This window comes from Montipora capricornis, chromosome 9, assembly GCF_036669925.1.
Source record: "Montipora capricornis isolate CH-2021 chromosome 9, ASM3666992v2, whole genome shotgun sequence".
In the NCBI taxonomy this organism is placed as follows: domain Eukaryota; kingdom Metazoa; phylum Cnidaria; class Anthozoa; order Scleractinia; family Acroporidae; genus Montipora; species Montipora capricornis.
Window position 1 is genome coordinate 18,096,884 of NC_090891.1, and position 6,426 is coordinate 18,103,309.

General features: G+C 37.4%; 1 protein-coding gene across 1 annotated transcript in view; it reads right to left on the reverse strand.

Moving 5' to 3' along the window:
• The window catches only part of LOC138017390 (uncharacterized), a gene marked incomplete at its 3' end in the record, with an annotated part of 17,245 nt that extends 11,090 nt beyond the window's left edge, over positions 1-6,155 (reverse strand). Inside the window, exon 1 of the mRNA XM_068864487.1 lies at positions 5,424-6,155. The remainder of the gene's footprint in view (positions 1-5,423) is intronic.
• Between the last annotated feature and the right edge of the window lie 271 nt (positions 6,156-6,426).

Sequence of the window (6,426 nt, forward strand, 5' to 3'; positions counted from 1 at the left end):
AATTTAGAAATAAATTTCACCGTTATAGGTATTTCCGAAACCTGCTTACAGAACGATTCTCATGATGTTGACATGAATTTATTCATAAAAATAGACCCGATAGATCCGGTGGAGGTGTGGGATTGTACTTGTCAAATAATTGTGACTTTAAAGTGCGTGACGACTTATCTGGAAGTGACGCGGATGTCATGGAATCATTGTTTATTGAATTAGGTCAAACGAGAAAAATATTATTGTTGGCCGAGTTATTTATGGACCGCCGAACACGAATGTTGATGCGTTCGTGTCTAAACATTTTGAAATAGTAGAAAAACTCTCCAGAGAAAACAAATTATGTTATTTAATGGGTGATTTCAATTTAAACCTACTGAATCATGGTAATCACCTGGCCACCGGAGAATTCATGGATGGCCTTTACTCGTGTACGTTTTTTCCATTAATTACACTTCCCTCGAGAATAACTTCACACTCAGCAACTTTAGTTGATAATATTTTCACAAATCACCTTACTCATAATTATCTCAGAGCCGGATTACTACTCTCGGACATTTCTGATCATCTTCCTGTCTTCTCTATTTGCCCGAATTCGGATAATGAAACTATGAAATCTTGTAGTGAAGCGGTCTTTGTACGCGATAAGAGCTCGGCTAATATGGATAAATTTCTGGAGAACTTGCAAAATATTAACTGGTCCCACTTGAATGGTTATGCTGATCCACAATAATGCTACAGCAGCTTTGTAAATAAGTATACGGAAATTTATGACAATTGTTTTCCTTACAAAAACATAAAACGATCTGATCGTCGCTTAAGCAAGCCTTGGATATCTTTAGGATTACTCAAATCGATCAAAAAGAAAAATAAGTTATACAAGCAATATCTTTCTAACACATCTAACCATAGTGAGGTGCTGACTACAAAAGATACAAAAATAAGCTTATATATCCACAGCCTAAGAGTCGCAAAACGTCTCTACTATGACAAGAAATTAGAGGAATCCAAAGTCTAATGTGAAAGCCGCCTGGAGACTACTGAATGAGGTTATAAACAGAACAAAAGTAAACTTCAAATTAAACTCGACTTTCAAGATAGATGGCCAGGAAAATTGTGATCCCATGGTACAGTAATTGCTAATAAATTCTGTCAATACTTCACTAACATTGGACCCAACCTAGCAATGCGAATATTTTCCACTGTGACATCTTCGCATACTGACTATCTCTCAAGAAATTTTCCCCAATCTATCTTCTTTAACTCAGCTACAGAAGAAGAAATTATCAACATTGCCAGCTCATTCAAACCAGGTAAAGCTGGTGGACATGATAACATTTCTATGTCCACCATCAAACAATCTATTCACTGCATAGCTACACCATTAACCCATATCATTAACTTATCGATCGCTCACGGAGTCGTTCCAAGGGAAATGAAAATTGCACGTGTTGTCCCCATTTTTAAATCTGGAGATCAAACTAAATGCCCATTTCCGTTTTACCTTGCTTCTCAAAATTCCTAGACAGGATTATTTACAATCGAATTCTTTTGTATTTAAACAAATTTAATATTCTTTATGATAATCAATATGGCTTCAGGAGAAACCACTCAACTTCCCTTGCTTTAGTTGATTTGTATGACAAAATTTCTTTCGCCCTTGATCGCAAAGAATTTGCAGCAGGAGTATTTATTGATTTGTGTAAAGCATTTGATACCGTGAATCATAACATTCTTTTTGACAAGTTACAACACTATGGGATCCGAGGCCTAGCGTTGGATTGGGTCAAAAGCTATTTTTTTTCAAAGATCACAATTTGTAGAATATAACGGCCATAGATCGCTCCCTGAGGTAATACGCTGTGGTGTCCCACAAGGTTCAATTCTTGGCCCCCTACTTTTCATCATATACGTCAATGACCTTTGTGACGCTTCTCGCCTAGAATCCATTTTATTTGCTGATGGTACCAACTTATTTATTTCTGAAAAGGACCCGGTTACTTTGAACAATATCTTAAACAATGAACTCAATAAGCTCTCAGCCTGGTTTGCTGCAAATAAACTTTCCCTTAATATAACCAAAACTAAGTTTATGGTGTTTAGACCTCGACAAAAAAGACTCTGCTATGATTTTGACATTTCCATTAACGGGAAAGCGTTAACCCAAGTCTCAGAGACCCTCTTCCTTGGTGTTGTACTGAATGATTGTCTTTCCTGAAAGTCCCATATATCGCTTGTTGCGCATAAAATATCTAAATCTATTGGTATAATTTATAGATCCAGTTATTTCCTTTCTAAAACCTCGTTACGTACTTTATATAATTCTATGGTTCTTCCGTATCTTTATTATTGTAATTTAGTTTGGGGATCCACTTACAAAAGTAACCTGAAAAGGTTAACAATATTACAAAAACGGGCGATACGGATAGTAAGCAGGTCCCATTGTGATGCTCACACAGATCCAATTTTTAAAGAATTTAAACTTCTCAGAATAACCAGTATCTACTTGTTACAACTAGGTAAATTTGTGTACTCTTTTAGTACTGGTAATCGGCTCCCTCCTAAATTTGACTCTTTTTTCTCTGTTAATAATAGTATTCATAGTTACAACACAAGACACGCTTCCTTTTTTCGGCTACCTCTTTGCAGGACTAACATAAGGCAGTTTTCTATCTCTTTTCAAGGCCCTAAATTTTTCAATTCCCTTAGTCATGAAATTAAAAAAACCCCAACTCTACTGTCCTTTATACACAAGCTGGAAGAGTTCTTAATCAACAGCTATTAATTCATTTCTTAGTCTTCGTTCCTACTCCTGTGTTACACCTAACTGAACGCTTTGCTCCGCTATATTTGTGTATTTAATTATTTCTGATTTGTGAGGAAACCTAACCTCGTATAAGCCTCCTTGGTTTCTTTTAGGTTTCCTCGCCATATTTCTTATCTTAACTTTAATTATTAAATGTAAATTTATTGTAAAATGGCAAATGTAATAAATAAAAAAAAAATAAAATAAATAAGTTAAATGTTATTTAACGTAGTTGACAACAAAGAACGTCTGTGTCCCCTTGAGGGTCTGGGGAATTGTTATACGCACGCGCCAGTGCATTCGCTATGTCAACGTTCCTTCGTGCCCAGAAGTGTTTTGTGAGGCACTGGCACTAATGCATCCATCAGGGGTCGGCGTTCCCTTGCATTTTACTGTGCTTTTTGGTGCACCTGTGCCAGTGCATGCATTGAGCTAGCGTTGGTAAGCCTGTGCAGGTTGTTCCCGCCCTACCCACCCTTGTTTATACTGTATATGTTATATTAGTGTGACAGGTGCCCTTCCTCCCTTCTGCGTGGGGGCTCATGGCTGCGTTGCCAGGATTTGCTAGCCATGGGAGCAGTCTCATCTAGGAGCTGGCTGCCAATAGTGGAAGCTCCTGGATGTCTGTGGTACGCGTTACACAAAGAACTGCAGCGTTCCAGTTATTTTTTTCAAGTGGGGCGTCATTAAGACCATTTGAGGGGTCACCCACATGTCGCGCTAGCAGAGGCCCTTTGGCTCACGCGTTTAATTATTGTGTAATGTCCTGTCCCATTTTAAGGTCTTTTCGTCTTTTAAGCTTTCGTAATAAATTCAGTTTAAAGATAACAAAACACGCTCTTGAGTAAAATTCACTCGTTTCTTCTTTAAATAAATAGTCGGCAAAAAACTAACTGCAAATTGCTCAGACGGACGTTTTCCAGCATGTCTAGCAGTTGGACTAAGCAAACGTTTATTGCACATACAAGAAAGGACTAAAGGTGTTGTTTCCGCTTCATAATGTGACGGTCTAATCTGATGCCAGGTCAAAACATTGTTTGCCTTTGCGTTTGCACCAGAAAAAGGCAAGCCAAGAGACAGATGAAGAAAAAAAATAACAGTGTTTATATATAACTATGAATCGAATTCTCATTGAAAGATCTTAAAAACACCAACATTTTTGCAGCCTCTAACGTTTTGTCAAAGGGAAGAAATTGATCACATGCTAGGCAACCGTAAAGGTGCACGTAATCACCCTGTGTCAACTGAATGAACTACGGGAAAGAATGTTTCAGAGTAGGACAACGTACGTTTTAGCGAAGAAACTTCCGTCGTTAGTTAATTTTGTTGTAATATTTAACTGAATATTTAGATTTCTTCCGTCGGGTCAGGAAGCCTTCTTTGTCGGGTTCCTGAGAAACGTATCTATTTTGACTTCAGGGTGAACTATTTACACAATCGAGAGGTTGAGTGGTAGCCTCGGAACGCAGACGTATTTCCGGCGGTCGTTTCTCTCCCCCGAAAAGTAGCTACTTTTCGTAATTGAAAATCTAAACATCTATGAGATACAAAAACAGACTTGCGAATTACTGCAAATCACAATGCTGACAAGCACAAAAGCGAAGAAATGGTTAAGTAAATATGAAGTTTGTTACTGTCTGAATGTATTTGGGTCAGAGTATTAAAAAAGGGATATATTGTCACGCAAATTATGTAATTTCATGACACTCAAAATTCGCAAGAAGCGCGAGTTTCACGTACACAATCTTCGCACTAGCAAGTCGCAGCAATAAAATTGGATTAACCAGGAAGTTAAAAGAATATTGTTGGCTTCCCAAATAAATTTCATCTTGCACTACAATGACAAAATCATTTGTCAGAGAAATAAAACTCCTTTCTCGTGTATCACATTTCAACGCACGTATGCAAATTTCTTAACTCATTTTCAACGCGATTCCCGGGAAAAATACACAGTAATAGCAAAATTATTATTTCTCGTCAAGTGTTGCATCTTTTATGTTCAAATAACAGCTAAAAATAAAGATTTTTTAACGATCTATCCGTCGGCTTCCTGGGAGCATACTCTCTAGAGAGTAAAGGAACTTCCGACGTTAAATAAGGTGTACCTTTACCTAGATATTTTTTTCATAATTTAATATTACATGTATCTGTCAAAATTTGCACAACAGTCAAATCATAAAAATAGCACCGCACGAGACAAATTTAGTCGCATTACCTCTTCGTCGAATTCTAATGCTTAACACAGGAATTTTTAGTTATTGTGAAAATCTTTCTATATTTGTTAGCAATCATCCTTTCAAATTTCAGAGAAAGCGACCGGTCTGCGAATATTTTACGAGTTTCTTTCAATGCGATGTCAAAAGGCGAAGTGGATGTTATTTGCATAATCGGGCAAGTTGCGCGTGTGACCCGTTATAAATCTTTTTTCACAAAATGTTCCCGAATCGTCTAGTATCACCAGAGAAGAAACGAAAATCATTCTAAAAGCTTATTTTACGCAAAAAGTTGGTTCTGGAGGTAATTTTGAGTGTGGAAATCAAGTTTACATCAGATGACAAATACAAACTTATGAGCCATGGTATATTCAATTAAGTTAACACAACAGAAACAGAAAGGAGTCGCTTACCTTATATTTTGACACGAAAATGCTTTACTATTGCCATAAAAACTATCCAGTTAAGCTCACATATTACACATGATGAATTCATAAAAGCCACCATTTTCCAGCGAAATGCTTTTTGAAACAAACAACATATGTGCTATAAGAGGCAAAAAACCCTTCCTATTTCATTTAATACGTGCGTGAAGACAAGAAAATCAATCGTGTCAAATTACACTCCGTGTCAAAAACGCAACACGGTAAATAAATTTCCCACGAGTGTTTAGCATCAAACCCTTCACTGAAAAACCCTTTACTTGAATTATCAAGCAAAAAATGGGCAACAAGCTTTCTTTCAAATAATTTTTGACTAACAGGAATTTGTGAAATTTCCAATTGTTAGCAGAAGACTGTGCAGAATTGAGTACAGATCCAAGTCTCTGTTTTGCTAAACCCATAAGTTACTAGAGAATTTTCCATTTGATTTCAGCGTCGTACAAAACACCACACTCCTACAATATTAGAACTACATCTCACAGTTGATTACGGCTCGACGGGCGACAGACTGTTGTCGAAGTCCATTACTCGTCGCTTTTAAGATTCCAGATTTTTTTTTTCAGAGCCTTTCTTGTTCAGTATCCAATTGACTTTCCATTATTAAGCGCTATAAGGGTATATTTTGCTTAAAAATCCACTAAAACGCCATTCGCGTTACATGACTTTCGACGCCATTGCCGGTTACGTTGATCATTCTACTGTGTCCACCAGAGAAATCTACGCATTTCCCACTACCCTCTCGATCCTAAGACAATACGCGCAGAAGGCTCTATGCATAAAGACACCACTTAGTAGGGGAGAGACAGGCAAGACTTTTACCGACACGGAAAATAAAAAACGAGATGCTTCTGTGAAGCATACACTGGGTTGCCTGTGGTACGTGCTACAGAAAATCAGAAGGCACTGAATTGTGTGGTACTGAAATACAGCATTCCAGTCTCTGAAGAACAACAAATAAAGGAGAAGCGAGAAA